This window comes from Papaver somniferum, chromosome 5, assembly GCF_003573695.1.
Source record: "Papaver somniferum cultivar HN1 chromosome 5, ASM357369v1, whole genome shotgun sequence".
Taxonomy (NCBI): Eukaryota; Viridiplantae; Streptophyta; class Magnoliopsida; order Ranunculales; family Papaveraceae; genus Papaver; species Papaver somniferum.
In genome coordinates, this window is record NC_039362.1 from 58,687,703 (window position 1) to 58,711,042 (window position 23,340).

At 38.6% G+C, this 23,340-nt stretch overlaps 1 pseudogene; it reads right to left on the bottom strand.

The window, feature by feature from the left end:
* Positions 1-1,547: 1,547 nt before the first annotated feature.
* Positions 1,548-21,541, bottom strand: LOC113279093 (annotated as a pseudogene).
* Positions 21,542-23,340: the final 1,799 nt, after the last annotated feature.

Here is a 23,340-nt window from a genome sequence, read left to right on the forward strand (position 1 = left end):
AGGAAAAGCTTCGGTAGGAGAAGGAAAGAACAGAGGGATCTGAATCGAACCTAAATGGGAATGACATGAAAAACCTTTTTCAAAACCTATCATTAAGGGCGTGATGACGATATACGATAGGAATAGATAAAAACTCGTGATTGGCGTAGAGGGGAAGATCTGTTTATGGAATAGTTCAAGAAAGAGTCGTCTCAATTTCTTACTTATTCCTTCTAAATCATCCACTTCTCAACTGAACGTCGCGTAACATTGACTCATTTTACGCAATTATGAACTAACCTTTCTCGATTCTAATGCAACTTCTCCTTTTTAGGGAGAATTCTCAAACTACGTGAGCCTCCAGACGTAGCCAACAGAAATCCTATCTGAATACAAAAGATAAAAGGCAGTTTCATTAGGGTCGTATACCAGCTGCCTGTTCTGGAACTTCCTGTTCCAATCGAAGCATATAGATCCGTAAATAGATTTGTACGTATACCCACTTCAGTCGTGCTCGTCGTTTCTCGGATAGAAAACAAGTATCTTTTTTATGGTAACATGGTCAACCAGAAATTCTTATGTTCTCTATTTTTCATCCACCGATGCAGAAATTGCTCCAGTTTGCCATTCTCATATGAGGCTATGGAAAGCTTGTCAGGGCGGCACTAAGTGATGAATCATGCTCAAAGATGAGTCGATCCTTTGTTAGGGACGGTTTATGGATCGTCAAATTCCCACAAATTCCACGAAAAGTGGGTCCATGTAAATGATAGAAACCTCGCAAATAACAACGCTCCTTGCCCATATTGAGTTAGGAACCCAAAGGCAATCATTGGGTGAATTGTATCTTCTTTGTGTTAGACAGAAGAACACCCAACATAAAGATGCACACTCCTTCATGTGAAAGATGAATCTTCATCCTCCGCGCCCGCTCATGCTTCGCTGACCTATCGTGTGGTAAAGAGAAGAGAGTACGAAGAATAGTAAACAGAGCACACCGCAGAAAGATTCTAAATATGACAAGTCACCCTTGGATTCGAGAATAAGGAAATGAAGAGGAGGAACGAAAGGAAATGAAGCATTTCTTGCTCTATTTTTGGATGAGCTTCTCCCAATTATGTATGGTAATAGAATATGACGGCTTGCTCTGACCAAGACTCCACTTTTGGCTCCGTTGATGGAGTGTATGAATTTCCTGGAATGTAGATAGGCCAAAAGAGGGAATACAGAGATAGAAATAATAATTATAGTACCATTGAAAGAAAGGGCACCTGTGGAAACATCTCTACTGACAAACCATTTCAATAAGACAGGTGTTTTCGTGCCACAAAGGACAACCATGGAAGTAATGAAAAAGAAAAAGTTCTGCAGTTGGACCATCTGCTCTATCTGAGAACAAAGCTTCTCTAGAGAAGACGCTCAAAGTAAACGCGAATAGTTCACTGAAATTTTTTACCCAACTTGCAGTGATAGGGAATGCATGTAGTCTCGAGCCAAATAACAGAAAATGGATCAAGAAAGTGAAGGATAACATATTGATGCCACTAGACCTTAAGATCTCAGGATGATTATCTACTGCCTCGTGCTCGCGCCACAACCATCTCTTTTTGATAGGTTCTATGGAACGATGCCTGCTGCTTCACACGGGAGAAAAGAATAATAGATATGCCGGTCATTGGAAGGAAGAAGCGCCAGAGAAAGAGTCCTCGTGTATCATCTGTCGCAAAACTATGAACAGAATCTAGCAACCCGGACCGTATTGAAGAGGTTCCTAAGACACATGATAGAACGGTGACAATATTCAGAAGCAAGGTCCAAGAATTCAGAAGTGGTGGAATGACTGAATGAATACAAGTTGTGGCTAATACCCGAGGCATAAAAGAAGCATTTTATACGGGATCCCGAAACCACCAGCCACCCCAACCTAATTCATGATGAGCCCACCAACTTCCTGGCAAGATGCCTACGGTTAAAAAGCACCGACATGTCAAGATCCAAATTCGAATAGGTTCCTGTTCCTGGTCAGAAAACACTGTGCTCGGCCCGGCGGTCCAACAAAGAGACGAAGTAGTGGTGCCTACATCTTTGAATTTCAGGAGTCGGGATCCGACGCATGCAGCAGAGCGAAGGAAGGTTTCATTCTTTTCGGCGACATCATTCCGCATTGGAGGAGAGTGACATGCCACAATCCCATTCAACATTTTGGATCTACATAGTCCAAAGCCTGTAGCACTGGCGATGTCTCCGGCATATATGCAAGGAGGATGTATAGCTAATATAGGATCTTGTAATATAGGGTTTAATTCTGCAAGCGTTTTGGTACGAACGAAGAAATTGAGAACAAAAGGATCAGAACTTGCTAATAGGAAAGGAGAGAAAAACAAAGCAATGCCAACAACAACTACGTCATTCGTTGTTCATCGATATACGAAATAATACTGATCCAAGGTACAATTATCCTCCTACGCCTCTGATTCCAGCAGGATGCTACGTACACCTGTGATATTTCAATTATATAACAAAATATAATGCGGAAAAGAAATAACATAGACATCAGAATTCTGTTAACGAGGAAACCGCAAATGCAAAAAAACTCCGGGACCTAGTACAGATTGAACACACACTGTATTAAGCCACTACAAACACTAGCCTACTCCAAACTAACTTCGGTCTGGACTGTAGTTGAACCCCAATCAATCTCACACTGATCCAAGGTACAATTATCCTCCTACGCCTCTGATTCCAGCAGGATGCTACGTACTTGATTCCCTTAGTTGATCTCACCCACAACTAAGAGTTGCTACGACCCAAAGTCGAAGACTTTAATAAATAAATTTGTATCACATATAAAAGTCTACGGTAATAGATAAATCCATATCCCACGAATAAACCTACGAGTTTTGTTCCGTCTTTGGATAAATCAAGGTGAACAGGAACCAATTGATAAATCAGACTTATATTCCCGAAGAATAGCCTAGTATTATCAATCACCTCACAATAATCCTAATTGACGCTACGAAAAAAGATATTGTGGAATCACAAACGATGAGACGAAGTGTTTGTGATTACTTTTATATCTTGCCTATCGAAGATATCAATCTCAAGCCAATTATTACAATTGTACTCGTACGATAGAAATAACAAGATTAGATCACACAACTACGAGAAAGTAGTATCGGTCTGGCTTCACAATCCCAACGAAGTCTTTAAGTCGTTAACCTGGTTTAGAAGAAGAAACCAAAGGTTAAAGGAGAATCGACTCTAGCTTAGCACAACTATTATCACACAGAAGGTGTGGGGATTAGGTTTCCCAGTTGCTAGAGTTCTCCCTTATATAGTCTTTCAAATCAGGGTTTGCAATCAATGTTAGCTTGGTAACAAAGCATTCAATATTCACCGTTAGATGAAAACATGATTAGATTCAATCTAATATCGTTCAACGGTTAGATCGAAAACTATCTTGTTATACACAAATGAAATGCACGTTTCTAGGCTTGTGTAACCGTACCCAAACTTGTACATTTGTTGGTTCAACAATAGTCAACCAAATGGTTAGCCATATGATTACTTTCATATCAACCATATTCTTCTTCACTATAACTAGTTCAAGTGACTCAAATGAACTAGTTATAGAGTTGTTCAATTGTAAGAAAATCTTATGTAACTACACAAGACACAATTGAAGCAAAAACGATTTGATTCACTCGAATCGGTTCATGAACTATATAGACACGGTTTGCAATTTGCATTCCTTAGTTTATATAAGAATAAGTTCACAAACATCGTTTTTAGATATAACCTACTCAACTTCACGGACTGGGTTCGCGGACTTAAGAAGGAGTTCACAAACTCCAGCAGAAATTCTCGGGACGAGAACTTCCGCCAGTTCGCGTACTTGGCTCACGCCACCATGCCGGTTCTCTTGATCAACAAAGTTCGCAAACTTCGGTTCAAGGAATAAGGAATTATACATATATATGTTTCCACAACAATGCTTATATCCTCCAATGGTTAAATAATCTATACTCTCATTCAATCATTGAAACAATCTTAGAGGACGTTGATATTATGTAGTTGTTATTCACAAACTATTTTTCATCAAAGTAAGCAATTTTCAAAGTGATTTAAACTTGTCATGAATTTCGTCACTAGGTAAAGATGAACTTGGTTAAAGCGAAAGCTTACCAACACATATTTCGAGAAATAGATAGGCGAGATAAACTCGGCTCGAAATAGCAAATATGTATAATCTAAGTCTATATAGCAAAATAACTTTTGTCTCAATATAGGAGATAAATAGATTTTTGAGTGATAGATAAGTTCAAGTCTCCACATACCTTTTAGTAGATAAAGATCCACTGGTTCCTTGAGTAGTCCTTCGTCTTGTGTGATGATTTTCATGGAGTTCTTGAGCTCAACTACACTTTCTATCATATTCCGAGACCTTAGCTATAGTAGACTAGAAATCAAGACTTATAGTTTTGATCACTAACATTGACAAACATGCTTGAGATAGTGTAGATGGTGGATTTTCGACAAGGGATAAAATAGTAAACCCATAATTGTATGTGCTCCTGATCCAGCAATCAGATGTATAGAGTCGAAAGATTAGGCAATTTCAGTAATTACTTCTGTATAGAGTCGAAAGATTGGACGGCTCCTAGACAGCTTGCCTGCTAGTATAGAGCAATAACATCTTCAGGATGTAACAATGTTTTCCCTGACTATATAAAAGGAATATGACGCTTCAACAAGCTCATAACACTCAATTCCTGAATAATTAATGCTCCTAAACGATCGTACTAGTATAGAGCCCTCAATTAATTACTCCTAAATCATAAGATTCATCAACTGAATCCTTGGAAAATATTATATGTTTTCCATAATATTTCATTACTTCAATTCATGGTTCTTCCCAGCAGAATTCCATGGGTTAGTAATAAGTATTCAACACACGGGCGTCTGAGCACTGTCGAATAAGCCCCGACCAAAATGGTGCAAGTGTACTCAGCAATAATGCACTAACGAGCACCTGAATGCACGAACGAGCATTCCAAAACACGAAGGAACGATGAACCTATGCAAAATAGGAAGAAAACAATAAACAATAAAATATTAATCATGGAGCTGGGAGACTGGGCCCACCGTCCGGCCGGTCGTGTCAGTCCCACACCCAACTTTATATTTTATCATATTTTTTTTATTTTCCTTGATCTCATGAAAATCTCTTCATTTGAGCAAATATCCTTCGTTTCATGAAAACTCCTTAATTTCATGATATTTCTTTCAATTCATTAAAAATAATATAAAATTAGGGAAACTCGTGGGATCGGGCCCTAGCCGGCCGGTCATGCCTTAGCCGGTCCCACACGCCCCTTATTTTATGATTATTATTTTTTATGTTTCCTTCATTTCATGAAAACTCCTTCAATTCAAGGAAACTCCTTGATTTCAACAAAACTCCTTAATTTCATGATATTTCTTTCAATTCATGAAAAATAATATAAAATTAGGAAACTCGTGGGATCGGGCCCTAGACGGCCGGTCATGCCTTAGACAGTCCCAATGCCCATTATTTTATTATTATTATTTTTATGTTTTCCTCATCTCATGAAAACTCCTTGGTTTCAACAAACTCCTTGATTATATGATATTTCCCTAAAATCATGAAAAATATTATAAAATTAGAAAAAGTGTCTTGGGACCGGGCTCTTTGGCCGTCCGGCCATGCCTTGGCCATAGCCGGTCCCGTAATTTACATGATTCCTTCATTTTTATTATTATTTTTTTTCATCTCATGAAGTTTTCTCAGTTTCAGCAAAAATCCCTGATTTCTTCATATTTTCTCAAAATATTGCTCAAACGCACATTAGAAAATATCAAAATTCTCAGGACTGAGACACGAACGCTATGATGACATGAGCATATTACCTTGACCGACCAAGGTTGGATCCTTGGCTTGCAAGGAGACGGTCCCACATATTTTCACGATTTGACCTAATTTGCGCAATTCCACGTATTAGGTTCAAAACTCTTCCAAACAACTTGGAACTTCATAAAATGATCATCAATCAATCCCATGACCACCCAGGGCCGGTTTCATGACCCCTTGGTCGATACTTCATCTCTTCATAATTAATTAGGTTTTATCACCTAAGGCTCAGACGAGCATTATTTTCACAAATGATTAAACCAACATTTAATCATCCTTTCACCAACTGGTCTTCAAGAGACTTTGATATTTTTCTCACTTGAGCATCTGGGCGCTACATGGTCGATTCATCATCCCATGTAGCCGGTCCCTCCTTCATTTCATAAATGATTTTCAATAAATCATCAATTAAGCAATTGATCAAAATTAGGGTTTTGAGTCCAAGGTTCATAATTCCAGATTCAAACACTAAATTTTATGTTGATCCCATGATCAGCACTCTAATTAATTATACTTAGTTTGGTCGCCAGTATTATTTTAATATTTATTTGGTCATGCTATCAATACTTCATCAAATGAGCAACATTTGCTCAGACGAGCAATATTTGCTCAGACTAAGGAATATTGGTTCAACTATCAATATTCAACAATTCATCAAATGAGCAACATTTGCTCAGATGGACAATATTTGTTCGCACTGAAGAATATTGGTTCATCTAATTCATCAAACGAGCAATATTTTCTCAGATGAGCAACATTTGCTGGCATCAAGGAATATTGGTTCAATTATTAATATTCAACAACTCATCAAATGAACAATATTTGTTCACTTTAGCTACCAACATTTATTCGAGAATTATACCTCTGTCTCAACAGACATGTTCAATTCATGAGTTTCAGAACATTTGCAAATCACGTTCAACTCAGCAAAAACGTGGACTCATCATCCCATGAAGTCAACAACTGACTAACTAAAACCACGAGACATCAATCGTGTCACATAGGGGATATTAACTAGGGTTTTGGTCTGGCGGTCTACGACACGTGTGTTCATACACACGATGAGAATGTGAGCAAGTCGTGCAATCGGTTGAAGGAGTTAACAAAGTAGTGGGTAGAAAATCAACCAAGTCTCCGCACGATGAGCAACTGGTTTTGACACGATTTCCCACTTCCCCACTCTTTGACTCCAGCAACTGTCACACTTCATGGGATCAAGGTGTTCACAATTCTACCAATATAAATAAGTCTCTGAATCATGATTGAAAGGGACAATAATTTCTCGACAAGTTCATACAGACAATCTTTCGTCTACACGAACTCATCGTCTGTACAATCACTCTCAACTGAGCAAATTCAATCATTCAGAACTTTCTTACGCAGAATACACAACGCATCTACAATCTTGATCACCATTGATCTCACACATTTCTCAGCTTCCCTCCTACAGATCGACCCATCCTCTCTTGTGGCCGAATTTACTCTAGAACAGCCATTGTCTTGGTTTAGGCTGGAGTACTACATATTGATCTCTCGAATTCAAAGCACTCCCTTCTTGCAGTGCATCTGTGTGAGGTTTGACAGTTCTCTCGGTTCAAGGAGTTTCCTATGCACGGTCATTTCCTCAATTCCGTAAAAACCAGCACTCGTTTTGACCCGTCTACAGATTGGCGACCACAGTGGGAGATCATTCTCTCGGTTGCAATCTCAATTCTCACACAGATGGCTGGTCTTAGGTCTGGGTTAGTCACTAATTAGGGTTCAACACCCGACCCTAATATCGCAATCTCTAGTGGTACTGCCAACACCACTCCTCCGACACAACCTGCCAGTACCACTCCTCCAGCGCAACTTGCCACCACTACTTCTCCAAGTGCTCCGGTGATCACCCCTGCAAGTGACGGCACTGGCGCCATCAACAATCCACTCTTTGGTCGGTTTCCTGAAGAAATCAGAAAAAAATCCACCTACCATAGATGATCTCATGAAGGTGCAAGAACCTCTTGCCAAGAATCAGACTGACATGGATGCCACTCAGAAGGAACTACGTAATTATCTCAAAACTCTTACAGACAAAATGTCAGAGAAAACTCAAGATAAAGGAAAATCTAAAGAAACATCTTTATACGCTGATCCCGAGGTCACTCCTATCCTTATAGTAGATGATGAAGAAATCCCTAAGGCTGCAGACAAATCACCAGCGAAAGCACCATCCAGTTTTATCACTCGTGAAGACCTGGAACGCCTCTTGGAAGATTGTGGAAAAGACAAGACCTCTTCGATCCACCGTCACCAACCTCCATACCCTGCTGCTACGCAAAGGATTCCTCTTCCTAAAGGTTACACCTCTCCAACATTCACTCTTTATGATGGAACGGGCAACGCTCGAGAACATGTCTCTCGATTCTTGAAAGCAATAGGTAAACACGAGCACAACCATACTGTTCGACTGAAGGAATTTTCAAAGTCTCTAAAAGGTAGAGCATATACCTGGTACAACAACATCGCACTGGGAAGTATCAAAAGTTGGGGAGAAATGGTTAATGCTTTCTACAGAAAGTATTTCTTCGTTTCAGAGCAAATCACCCTCTCTTATCTCGGGAGGATGTTTCAAAGGAGCAACGAACATCCTAACGATTATGTGAAAAGGTTCAGAGTTCAAGCATTGGACTGCAATGATCCAAATGTCACAGAACAACAACTTGTGGACTTGCGCATCAACGGAATGATCCCAGTCTATAGGGATTTACTAGAAAATCTCAGGTTCCAGACTTTATCCGAACTTCATGAAGCGGCTAAGAGGTCGGAAACTACTGCACCTTCTTTGCTGGAGAGGAACTACCAAAGCTGAGGAACCACGGGAGACTCGAGGTAGCAAACTTTTGATCAACAAACAATACAATCTCCAACCTTCCGCAAACACTGTTGTAGAAGGAGGAAAACGAATAGCCGAGCCACAGCGCAAGCATACTTCCCCAACTCCTTCAAAGGTGCAACGGAAGGATAATGCACAAGTTCCTGCTCAACACACAGAAGATGATCCGGAGGCACCTGATTTCCCCTGCTCCATTGAATAATTTATTGAGCTTCTAGATGCTGGGGTTCAAGACGGAGCGATAAAACTGCCGTATGTCAAGAAAGAGCCAACTGAAGAGGCCATGGAAAATCCTCGTTATTTTCGCTTTCATAGGTTCGTCAACCATCCCACAAGTGATTACAAAACTTTGAAACACATATTTAAGGAAAAGATTGAATCGGTAGAACTTAACTTGGGGACTGAAGGAGTACACAGAGATCCTCTCCCAGTCATAGCCTTCACTCTTTCTGAACCACCTGTCAAAGAAGCAGTTCAATCCTTAATTGAGCATGTTTGCGAGTTGCTGTATTTATCAAAAGCTCAAAGGGGAGACATGTTTGATGCATTGAACCACATTGTTTCAGGAAAGCGTTTGTTGATCCAGGAGACGCCACATGAGCCTCAGTAGCAACAGACAAAGAAATGTATGACTGGGGACTTCTCACCATAATCCATATCAAAGGAAACACATTCAAACGAGCATTGATTGATGTCGGCACTGCTGTCAACGTTATTCCTCTAAAAACTCTCAGAGCCGCCGGTATCACACGACAGGAAGCCATTCATGCTCCAGCATCAATTATGGATCATGAAAGAATGCACAGAGAAGCTTATGGCCACATTACTCTTAAGGTGAACATAAACTCAACCTGGACGGAAACAAAGTTTTACATAATCCGAGAAGATCCAGGATATGATATGATCTTAGGGCGTACGTGGATTCATGCTGGAAAGTTAAAACCAACACCTTCGATTGCACACTTCTCCGTTGAAGAAACTTCTAATTCAGAAGAAGAAAAAGAAGATGTTTCACCGTTCGAGTATCTGGAGGAAGTCAAAGCCATGACAGGGATAACACAAAAGCCTGAAGAAAATGCAAATGCTTTCATCAAAAGGTTTCGTACTCAGGCAAGTATTATTACTGTAGTTGCAGGAAATCCTACACTACACTCCTCACAAGATTTCATTAACATTCAACTCATTTTAGATTAATAATCTTAATTTTATTGATTAATCTTTCGAACAATCTTACAAGAAAAGAGAAAGGGAATAAGAACAACAACTAAACTTGATTTCTATCTCTCCTGTTTATTAGCTACCATTCTCCAAAAGTATCTCTCCCTCTTTCCTTACAATTGAATGGCTATTTATAGGGAATTACATAATGGATGACAACTAATCTGTCCTTTATTTTCGGATATGGCTTGTGACATTCTCGCAACCTTACAAATGTTAATCTCGCAAACTCCCTAATTTTCGCAGGACCATCACATTTTTCTCACGATTTAGCTGACGTCGTTTATTATTTCGTTTCTGAAGTTATTCTGTAACACGGTTGTGTTGTGTTGTTAATAATTTCGCTAAGGCATTATAGTTGAGAGATTCTGATCCTACATCTTTCCTCTTCTCATATCTTCTCTGTTAAGTAGAGAACGATGTGAGAAATGTCGCAGCTGTCCATCTCTTCATATTCTGCATTTATCACACGTATCCTTTCTTCCATCTATTTCTTGACATGTCTTCTGTAACCGCCGCTTTTCAACCGCTCAAGTCTTTTCACATTAATAATGTTTATCTCTTTGAGTAAAAAAAATCTTCTCTATATATTCTTCCTACTCTTCTTTCCATTTTCTTTTTACTTTCTCTTCTCTTTTTACTCTCTCATCTCTGCAACTCTATTGTTCTTCCGTAAGTTCTGCCATTGCAACTTTTTCTTCTTTCTTCTTATTTTAATCTTTTTAATGTCTTCTTCATATCCATATTGTCTCCTCTGTAGATCTTCATTGTTCGTAATTTTCTTCCTTTTTAATTTTTACGAATTAATCTTCCTGCTGGTGTTTTCCATGGATTCATCGAGGTTAGTTTTCTTTTTTCTTTCTTATGGGTTTTGCTGAAATTGATCTTGCTTACTGCCTTATTTGATGTTGTTTATGTGATTCCCATACTGTTGTTATTTCAGTAAAAACGCCTCTAACACCAAATTTACGGTTCAGAACCCTAATATTCCCAAATCGCAGCATAAGATTGTTGTAAACAAAAGAAAGTCTGCGAATCATAAGGTAGTAAGAAACATTATTCTTTTCTAATAACAATATTGTTGCCTATGTTTCTTATCTGGATTGTGATTCGCAGGGTGATAAGGATGCCAACAAATCTCTCAAGAAATCTCGCCACCTTAAAACCGTTGAAACCTCTGTTCCATTTCACTTACTTATCCCTTCAAAATCTCACGCGACATCTTCGCAAGTTAAACCATTATCTCCAATTCGCGAAAAGGTTGCCTCAGATTTCATCTCTTCAACTGACCTTTCAATGATTGAAACCCCCCTTATTAATTCTTCTGTGAATGAAACTTCTTCTTCTCCTATTGATAATGTTTCCCAACCTTCTATCATTTCCAGTTCTCTACCTGAGCCTCTTCCTTTTTCGAAAGAAACTGTGGAAGGAATAGATATTGCTTTCAAAGTTTTGTCTGAGGTCCTGGATGATGTTAAGAAGTCTCCCATTGATCCTGTCAAGTCTGGTGTTTGTGAAATTCTGAGTAAGTATTTTGGATCTGACAGAGCTGCTTCGCAAACATCTTTGGAAAAATAGGTTGAAACCTTGAATAAGAATATCCAAATGATGAGTTTAGAGTGTAATGCTCTTCGTCTCGAAAATCAAAAGCTCCAGAATGTTTCGCTGGATCGCGGCAATCTTCGCAAGAAGAATGATGAACTGAGAGGTATGATTTCCTTATCCGTGTCTTCAATTTGCCTTTCTAATGATTTTATCCTTTCCATATTTAATTATCCTTGAAATCCCTTTTTCGCATGTTAAGCCTTAAACCAGAAAAGAATAATAGAGAGATATCAATTTGAATCTGCTGTTGAAGAAGCCCGTGTTGATAAAGAGATTTTGACGGATCAATATAACCAATTAGATAACCTCTATTCATACTCTGTTGATCATATAAATGATCTCACCAATGAAAATACCCAATTAGTTCAGAGGCAAAATTTATTAAGTAATGAAATATCTCGCCTCTCTTATTCTTTAACTAAAGCTAATCTAGGGATGGAATCTTTATCAGATGAGAATAAAACTCTATCTCAAGAGAAGCGATCTTGTTTAAACAAGATGGCGACATCTTCGCAACAACTTAGTATCCTTCAGAAAGTATGTGATGACCAAGAACAATCTCTTCGCTCTTTGAGAAATGAACTTAAAGAAGTAACATAGTCATCTATCGCTGAAAGAGATACACTCATTCAAGGTAGAATAACTTTAAGTGTAAAGGAGAACCAACTTAAAGATCAATATTCCAAATTAGAAGAATCTTATTCTTGACTTGCGAAGAAAAATGCCTTTCTTATTTCTAAAGAGAAAAATATTCAGTTTCGACTTAAAGGTTTAGTTGGAGATAAATTTGATGATGCGATGGACCGTCGGGAGAACAGTTGTCTGACCATGATTCAACACCTTATTTCGCAAAAGGAAGGTAGTCATAAAAGTTTGAACAGTTGTCTGACCATGATTCAACACCTTTTCCTTTGTCATAACTTTTTAAGTTCTTCATCTTACTGAAATTTTGTATTCTACTTTTCGCAGAATCTGAGAAAAATCTTCATTCTTCCATTTCTGTTTTGGAGGCTAAATATGCCAAAATTCGCAAAGAAAATGCACTACTCGTCTCTGTCCTTAATGGTTCTCGCGACCGAGCAGAAAGAAGACTTGATTATCTTGCTTACTTTAAGGATATTCAAGATAGGAATCATCAGAGAGCACTTCTTCGTCAATTTCATCTCCGGGCTGAAGTTCTTGTGAATGATATTTTATTTTCCAAATCTCTTCCTCCTACATTAATCAAACCTTTGGAAATAGATGATGATGAAATTGCTCGTCCTGCTGACAATGATTATGATTATGAAAGTGGTGGAGAGAATAGTCTTTTGGAAGATGAAGAAGAAATCCCTTCTAAGGAAGCAACTGCTGGTGTTAATCAAGATGGAAACGAAAAAGAAATCCCTTCTAAAGAAGTAATTGCTGGCGATAATCAAGATGGCGGAGAAAAAGAAGTCCTCTCAAAGGAATTATTGTTGGTGAAGATCAGAATCGAAATGAAGAAAAGGCTGGCGATAATGAGAGCATTGGCGAAGAGCGTCCATTGTCTCCTTCTACTGGAATTAATACTGGAGCATGAGCTTCTTATCTAGTTCTATCTTCTTGAACTGTTTCATCTTCATTATTTCTTGCGAATTATATTCTTCAACCAACTTTGGAATTAATTTTCTCTTTTAGTATTTTGCTGGCGAGAAAGATAATGTCTCTTGTTTACTGATTCCCATACTTGCCTCTCATTATCTTTCTTGCGAGAAATGATCTGTTATGAATACTTATAAATATTTAGTTTTGTCATGTGGTCTTATTTTGCCTTCCTAATTAAAGGTCTTATTATGCCATCTCTTGTCATTGCGACAAAATCGCAGGACGTCCTTGCATTTTCATGCAAAAACCCATTAATCTTGCCTTAACTTTTTCTTTGTATTATTTCCTCTCCAGGATAGTTGAGAAAATATGACAGGCCTAAATTTTCTTGCGAATATAAAGCCCCATGACATTGCCTTCTTGCGACGAAATCGCCGGACGTCTTCGCACTTTCATGCGAAAACCCATTGATCTCGTCTTATCTTTTTATTTTGTATTATTGCCTCTTCAGGATTGTCGCACAAATATGACAAGCCTTAATACCCTTGCGAGTAAAAAGCCTCATGACATTTGCGTCTTAAGACACTTATCAGCTCCCTAATGGAGGGTGCCGCCCTTATCTTCCCCCTGGTTGCCCCTTCAAGGAGGCGTACCTCTACCATACAAGGTTGGCTCCTCCCATCCGGTCTTAACAACAACCAGTTGTTTTCGCAGCATCTTATCCCTTTTACCTATAGGGCGTATGGTTACGAGACTGCACCCTAAGTGGGGTTTTCTTCGGGCCGAGTGAAGTATAAGCCAAGACTTGTCAAGAATGGCAAGGTACGCTCCAGACGCCCCTGGCACTCTTGACTCAACCGTGTACCTCGGAGCCTTGATCATATTCTGCACTCCTTGGGAGAGTCCTTATTACCTTAGTCGCCCAACCTAAGTCATATGCTTAAGTTGAGAATCCAAGGTGCCTCTCCCGGATGGGCTTTATTGACCCCAAATCTCCATGACTCAGGTTCCGGGGGCGGTGTAACCTTTCCCTGAGCCATGCAACAGGTACCCCCTTATATGACGTACTTTAGGTCTTACATTTGCCTCTTGCGAAATTTTATTCGCGAACTAGGGTGTACGCCATAAAGGTTCGCCCCTTTCTTTTATGTCATTGTTCTATGATTATCTCTGCGAAAGTTTCGCACATCATGATCTTGTTTTGATATGAATAATCTCGTAACTATTCTTTTAGAATCCATAAATTCTCAAAGCTTCTTATGGATAATATATCTTTAAGTACAATCTGTTCCATGGTCTGTCAAGTCTATGACCAACATCTCTACCTTCTGGATCCATTAATTTATAAGCTCCTGTCCCAACTATCTCCTTAATGATGTAAGGTCCATCCCATTTTTTCGCTAACTTTCCACCATTTTCTCGCTGATATATTGGTGTCTCTCGCAGAACTAAATCTCCTAGTTGAAATTCGCGTACTTTGACACGTTTATTATATTCTCGGTCTAATCTTCGCTGATAATTCTTCATATGTTGTAAAGCTCTTTCTCTTTTTTCTTCTAACTCATCAAGTTTGCTTAAGATCAAACCCGCACTAAGATTTTTCTCCCAAGCTTCTCTTTTTGTCGTCGAAATAACAACTTCTGTTGGTAACACCGCTTCAACTTCGTATGTTAAACAAAAAGGTGACATTCCAGTAGCTTCTCTCCTAGTTGTGTTATAAGCCCATATTGCATTATGTACTTGTTCGCACCATGCTCTATGATGTCCTTCTAATTTCTTCTTTAATATATCTGCAATTGTTTTGTTTGTTGCCTCTGCCTGCCCATAAGCTTGTGGATACAAAGGAGTAGACTTTCCACATTTTATTTTAAATGCATTAAGTAACATTTCTATGTTCTGTCCTTCAAACTGTTTCCTATTATCAGATACCAACTGCGCGGGAATTCCGAATCTGCAAATGATATTTTCGAATATGAATGTAAAGATATATTTGTCGCGAATATGCTGTATTGCCTTTACTTCTGTCCATTTTGTGAAATAATTTGTTGCGACTATTAAGTATCTTCTTTGTCCAGATCCTGGTAAAAATGGCAATATATCTAAGCCCCACTTTCCAAAAGGCCATACACTAGTTGAAGATGACAATGGTGCTCCAGGTGCATGTATTTTCTTTCCGTGCCGCTGACAATCTTCGTAACGTCTTGATATTTGTTTTGCATCTTCGTGCATGTATGGCCAGTAATAGCCTTGCATTTTTGCTCTATGTGCCAAAGATCTTCACCCGCTATGATTGCCAGCAACCCCACTATGTAACATTTTTAGCACCTTTTATCCATCTTCTCGTGTCAAACATCTGAGTGATGGTCCATTAAAGGATTTTCGGTATAGCAGCCCATCTCTTAATTCATAATTTGTTGCGCGGCTTTTTAACTTGTATGCTTCCAATCTGTTTCTTGGTGTTTCTGCTTTCGCCAAATATGCATGAAGTTCTGTTCTCCAATCTGCGATATTGTTCGTTTGTTCTTCTTCTCCACCTTTTATTATCATTACTTTCACTTCTTCTTCTTCTTTATTGATTGATGGTGACAGAAGTGTCTGTATTCTTATGTATCTCGCAGTTGGATCTGTCATCATGCTTGAGATGAAAGCAAAAGCGTCTGCGAGTCTGTTATCCTTCCTTGAAATGTGCCTCCATTTTATCTTTGGGATTTTCGCTGACAATTCTTCAACGAGCTTCTTGTATTTCTTCAAGGATGGTTCATTTGTAGTGTACTCTCCCTTTATTTGGCGAATAACTAGATGCGAATCACTAGTGATCCTTGCATTTTATAGTTTCATTTCTATTGCGAACTTTAAGGCATGTATCACAGCTTCATATTTTGTTTCGTTATTAGTGGATGCGAATTCCAATCTGAATGAAAAAGCCATTTTCGCTCCTTCTGGCGAAATTAAAACAATTCCAACCCCATTTCCTTCCCCATTTGATGATCCATCTACCAATATCTCCCATCTATTTGGTTATGTTAATAAGTCTTTTGGATCTCCATGTTCTTCTTCTACTGCTTCATCTTCTTCTAAAGGAAATTCTGCTAAGAAATCTGCGACAACTTGTGATTTTGGTGAAGATAATATTTCATACTTGATTTCGAAATGTCCTACTTGGGCATTCCATCTGTCCACCCTACCTGATCTTTTTGAATTCTTCATTACTGATTCAATTGGTACTTTTGTTAGCACCCTTATTTTGTGTGATTGAAAATATATGCGAAGTTTAAATGCGGCGTATACTAATGCTAAAATTAGCTTCTCAATCTTTGAATAATTTCTCTCTGCAGCATTAAATGTTTTGCTGATGTAATAAATGGGCTTTTCCACTCCTGCGTCCGTTCGCAATAACACAGCGCTTAAAGCATGTGATGTTGTCGCAAAATAAATCAATAGTTCTTCTCCTGGTTCTGCCTTTTGTAAAATAGATGTATTCATAAGGTGTTCTTTGATCCCTTGAAAAGCTTTTTCACACTCATCAGTCCATTTGAACTTCGCACCCTTCTTGAGTATATTGAAAAAATGTTTACATTTGTATGATGATCGCGAAATGAATCTTCCTAGTGAAGCTAAAAGTTCGTTCAATTTTTGTACATCCTTTACCGTTGCTGGTGTTGGCATGTCACGAACTACTTGTACCTTTTCTGGATCAACTTGTATTCCTTCTTTTGATACAATGTATCCTAAAAAATTTCCCGATGCAACCCCAAAAATGCATTTTTCAGGGTTCAGTTTAATGTTATAATGCTGCATCTGTTCAAAAATCTCCCTCAAATCTTGTACATGATCTTTAGCTTCTTTACTCTTCACTAACATGTCATCCACGTACACCTCTAATGTTTTGTGTATCCATTTCGCGAACACCTTCTCTACCATTCTTTGATACGTTGCTCCTGCATTTCGTAAACCAAACGACATTTTTGTATAACAGTATAAACCTCTTGGAGCGAAAAAAGCAGTATGCTCTTGATCTTCTTCAGCGAGAGGGATTTGGTTATAACCTTTATACCCATCTAAAGAAGACACTCTATCATTTCCCGTTGCTGATTCAACCATTTGAGGAATATCCGGCAATGGAAAACTATCTTTAGGGCAAGACTTGTTTAAATCAGTGAAATCTATGCAAATTCTTATCCCTTTATTTTTCTTTGGAACAACAACCATGTTTTCTATCCACTCTGGGTATTTAGCTTCTCTTATAATTCCCGCCTCCAGCATTTTCTGTAATTCTTCTTCTATTTGAGGATGGTAGGTTGTTGCGATTTTTCTTATTATCTGTTTAAATGGTCTCACATTCTTGTTAATCTCCAACTTATGACATGCAATTGACGGATCTATTCCAGGTATCTCATCCATGCTCCCCGCGAAAATATCTTTATATTCCCGCAAAAGATTGACAATTCTTTCTTCTTCTTCTGCATCCATTTTGGTTCCAATCCTCAATATTAGGGGTTCTTCTATAGTCCTAACATTCACTTCTTTTGTTGGTTCTGCCGCAGTGTAACTGGTCTTGGGTTCTCCCATTGGTGTTGGCTCTTTTATCATCTTCGCAGGTCCATCTCCTTCCTCCGAAATTTCGCTGGGTATTCCTTTACCTTCTTTTGCTCTTATCATGTACACTCTAAATTCTTCTTCTTTCTTTGCCTCCTTTATTATTTTTCTGGGAAATTGTCGCTTTTTTGCTCGTCCTTCATAATGCTTTACTTCAATTTGATAACATAATTTCGCATTGTCAATATCTCATCTAATCTCACCTACTCCATTTGGCATGGGGAACCTGATGCATTGATGCAACGTTGATGCTATAACTTTAATTGCGTGTATCTATGGCCTCCCCAAAAACATGTTATATGGTGATTCCATATCCACTACGCATAGTGTCACTTGTGTTTCGATCTCTCCTAGTGGAATTCGCACCACATTTTCTCATTTAGGTTTTGTTGTGGATTTTCCAAAGCCATGAACAAGATATGTTGAACAAGACATTTCTTCATCTTCGAATCCCATTCCTTTGAACGCATGATAGAATATTATATCCACTGAACTTCCTGTATCGACTAAAGTTCTGTTCAATATCCATTCTTCCGTAGATTTTGTTGTCGCTCCCTTCTCTTTTCGTGTAATAGGTACTGTAATAACCAATGGAGATGTGTGGCTCAAATTTTCTTTTGGTATCTCTGCTGCCATGAATGTGATTTTTTGCTTTTCCCAATCTTTCAAGGGTGATGTCTTTTCTACCGCCATAACTTTCCTTCCTTCAAAATCTCGTTTATGTATCCTTCCTTTGATGTTTTCATGGAATTCATTAACCATTGTTTTTGTTATCATATTACATTCCAATCTTTTTTCATCTTCATTGACTCTGATCATTTTTCTTTTAACTGGTTCACTGATCTGTTTAATCACTTTCTTGATTTGAACAATCTCAACAACAATCTTCAACTTTCAACCTTCAGTCCCTGTTTCTAGCGCCATTATGTAGTTGCAGAAATCCTACACTACACCCCTCACAAGATTTCATTAACATTCAACTCACTTTAGATTAATAATCTTAATTTTATTGATTAATATTTCGAACAATCTTACAAGAAAATAGAAACGGAATAAGAGCAACAACTACACTTGATTTCTCTATCTCTTATTTATTAGCTACCACTCTCCAAAAAGATCTCTCCCTCTTTCCTTACAATTGAATGGCTATTTATAGGGAATTACATAATGGATGACAGCTAATATGTCCTTTATTTACGGATATGGCTTGCGACATTCTCGCAACCTTACAAATGTTAATCTCGCAAGCTCCCTAATTTTCGCAGGACCATCTCATTTTTCTCACGATTTAGCTGACAACGTTTATTATTTCGTTTCTGAAGTTATTCTGTGACACGGTTGTGTTGTGTTGTTAATAATTTCGCTAAGGCATTATAGCTGCGAGATTCTGATCCTACAATTACTCCCCATGTGTCCATATCATCAGTTTTCAAATAAGTTTATTTGGTCTGAGGGATTCACTCCACCAACAACTTAGCTATTGCAAAATGCTATGAATGGATGACCTCACCTCGACAATATTTCACTAAGTGGTTGGATGCAGAACCTCTCCGAATTGAACACCTCACTAATACAGTCATTGCTGAAATAATGGCTGAATTCGACAAACAATATCCCAATTATTCTTCTTTGCACGAATGTCCACATGTGCCACAAAGTGGGAAGACTTCAACAACATGGAATTCCACTGCACGAAGAATCCCAAACCAACAGAAGATATTCAGAGCACGGATGATCAAGTCTAACAAATTCCAGGAAGGAGATTTAGTTCTCAAAGCAACTAAGCATAACTTTCATTCTGGAAAGAACTCCAACTGGGAAGGACCTTTTATGATCTATAAGTCTGTTGCTGGTGGGTACTACAAATTAATCAACATGGATAGCAAGGATACTGTGACCGTAATATACGAGAATTGGCTCAAGGCCTTTGATGTTTAAGGTTTTGGATATTCGAGGTATTGGATGTTCAAGGCAAGAACACCCCAAGTATTTGGCATTTAGAATTTTATTTCATTGTATTTCAATTCCTCCAAAATGTTTGCAATACTTGCATTCAGTAATTTGAATTCAACAATTTATCAAAATTCAGTTTACTTAAAGAAAATCTCTATCAAACCCAAAGAAAATCCTCAATTATCTACTTATCCAAAACCAATCAAAACCAAAAATAAAACCTCACATCTCTCAGAAGTTCAGAAGTTCAAGAGATTATGAAAAGAAATCAAATAAAATCAGCAAAGAAAGATTTTTGCTCATTTGTATCCTTCAAGACTTGTAAGGCCGCCTTCTCCATGTTCAGCTCTTCAGTCAGCCTGGAAATCTTGTCTTCCTTCTCCATCACAGCGTCATTGGGAAAGAGTATGTTATTCTCACATGAGTCCTTAATAGCATTTATCTTTTTACGAAGCCACTTCACGTTAAAGCCAAGTCTCTCAGAATTCTCCAAGTTGAACTCCCAATCAAAGAGTACATCTGGAGTCACAGTATTTCTGGCCCTAGCACATATATCACTTACAACACGCAAGATAACACTTACTTGCATTATTAAATAATAAGCACGCTTTGGGTCTCTAGCAACGATGATGTGACCAAATTTCTTCCATATTTTCTCGTACAAGCCGTCATATCCAATGGGAACACTAAATCCACCAACTAGTTCGTGATATGGAAGTGATGCATCAAATGGAGGATCAAAATCAATCCCTGCACTTGAGTATTCATGCACCACTATAAGATTCTCGATCACTGGAGCAACTTCCACAGTCATAGCAACAGATTCTTCAGCTTCTTCTATGCGTGGTTCAACTTCTTTCGCCATTGAAGCAACAATAATTGAAGTCTCGGACTCTTCAACAGCATCAACAACAACTCTATCATGAATTTGAAGTGCAGAGATGGTTTTTCCTTCATCAATAACCTCTGCGTTGCTCAAGCCATCATTATTAACTCCTTCATTCTCAACTTCGGTATTTGACACCTAATACGAAGATTACATGAGATTAGAATAATCCAAGCATGAAACCAAAATAAATCATAAACTACAGCATACAAGTGGTCTAACATCATCAAATTTCATCATTCTACATGCTAGATGTCAGCAAATAACGTGAAAGTCACAAAAACACGTTTTACAATGAGCTCGCCTGAGAAGATTTTACGCTTCCCTGTACAAAACGATGAACTGAGAGCAATTGGTGAAGAATCAAGGGGTAAGTTATATACCATTCTCTTCGTATGGGTTTTATCTACAACCTATCAAAATTTCATAACAATCGGATGAACGAGCGAAGAGTTGTGGCCAAAATATTGGACTACATGCCAGCTGAAAATTTTCTGAAAGTCTCCTGGATGTTTACTGTTTCGTCGATTTTGACCCCTAAACGTACTCAAAACTTAAAAATATTCTTTAATAAAGCTTGGAAATTTCCTTGGAATAAGGATACGTATGTGGATCGTAAAATCTGACATCAGACGAAGATTTTATGGCGTTTTTGCTGAAATGTCGAGTTCTGAATTTTCTTGTAACATATTTCGGCAAAGCTTTTCATACATTCATATGGATTCTCATTCATTCATAAATCAACAAGTTTATACTTTTACGGATAAAATGCAAGAAAAATACTTACTTGGGTGGCCTCTGAAACGTTTAAAGAACCAGAATTGCTAGCATCAACATCGACATCACCATTACTTTCATTCAGTTTTGAGCTCTGGGAGTTCCCTTTATTACCATTCTCTGAGCGAGCACCACCAACACTCTCCACTTCCATGGAGACATCCTCCTGGATATATTCTCAACAATTAGCATTTTATCTAGAAAGCATCACAATTTGTTATATGAAGGAATACTTACTTCGGTCTCTTCTTCAACACTCGAGTCAGAAACCGTCTGCCCAGCAGCAGAGAATCGAAGACCGTCAATACTTGATGGAGCGAATTTCTGTAACGGAATAACAAATATTGGTTTCACGATCCTAATTACACGGAAGAAGAAGTCACAACAAAAGGGGTATCGGTAACTCGCCAAAGAAGCAAATGGGGACTTTATGGTATTAGATAACAGTTTATAATTCTTACTCCTGCCTTCTCCGCCATGAATAACTGCTTCGGTTTCTGAGAAATCTACACGGATTCGAGATCTTACATTACGACCATCCTGTGGAAAAATTTGATGCAATGATCAAAATACAATTATCATAATTTTATGAAGATTATATAAAAGGGTTCATACTTGTGAACATGGATATATCTTTCGTTTATCACCAGAAAGATACTTCAATCTTGGTCGAGCAGAAATTATCTCGACAGAAGGAGCATCTTTCACTGGAGGTTGACCAGTTGTTACAAAATCATGTAGACGCTCGAGTTGCTGATCCCAAAATTCTACATAACCTGGAGTTACATATGTAATTCTCTTAGAGCAAGGGAACCAGTAATTACTTCCTCCCACATGCGTACGGTCTAAATGGGCCCTAAGTTGCTCGACTGATGGTTTCTTCCTTCGAAAAGTTGGAACACACTGATCCATACCCATTTGTCGAGCATCCCTGTCAATGTTGTATTCTTCCACTGAAAGCTCTCCATATATTGCTGATATCAAGTGACCAAGAGTCCAAATCAACATGAAAGATCTCTCGCCATCACTCATACCTGCACCAGATGACAAAACTGTACTCTCTCCAGTATTAAAAGTTGTCGGTTGGGAAATGCAAGAAGGAATTGACACCCATGGGCGAAAATCGAACTCAGATTCATTGTCTAAAACGTCAATGAGACGTGTTTTGAACCGAGGCTACTTTGTAGACCAGCGCATAATCCTGGCATTATCTTTCTCAGAGAATACATGACGAGCATCCGCATTCGGTCCTGGCAAGATAGTACATGGAATAGGAGCATAATTCTTAAAATGTTCCCACAGCAAAGCTTGGAGAAACATTTTATTGGCATAACACTCGATCTTCATGAAGCCATTCGATACACTGGAGTCTATAATCAGGGAATCTAAATTAGAGTACAAAGAACCCAAGAATAGACTACCTATCGGGAGTTGGTCACCTTGAGCCATCTTGATAGAAAAGGGAATCACAAACGGCTTCAACAAAGTTCCAATATCCTCAAACACATCTCTGGACAGCCATAAGCATAAGAAAGCAGCAATGGACAACCTACCGTCAACTGGACAATCAAGAGCCTCATCTCTTGGCCACCAACGTGTTAACCAGTAAGCATAACAATATTTTCCATACGCCCTGTTGATTCGCTCCATTTCTGCTGCCAAGATGTTGGAAATTGCCGTCTCTTCAGTTGAAAAACCCTCAGGAAGATTACCTATGATTGGGAGATGCAACAAAGTAGTTACATCCTCCAAGGTGATAGTCAACTATCCCCATCTACATATGAAGGTATGGGTCGGAATGCACCAGCGAGCAAGAAGAGCCACTATGCCTCGCACATCATGAAAAATAAACAAATCTCCAGATGCTTGAATGACCCTTGTTACTTGTGCCTGATCCAACATAGCTCTGACGCGATGGAAACCCATCATGTGCCTCGCCCATCCAGAAAATTT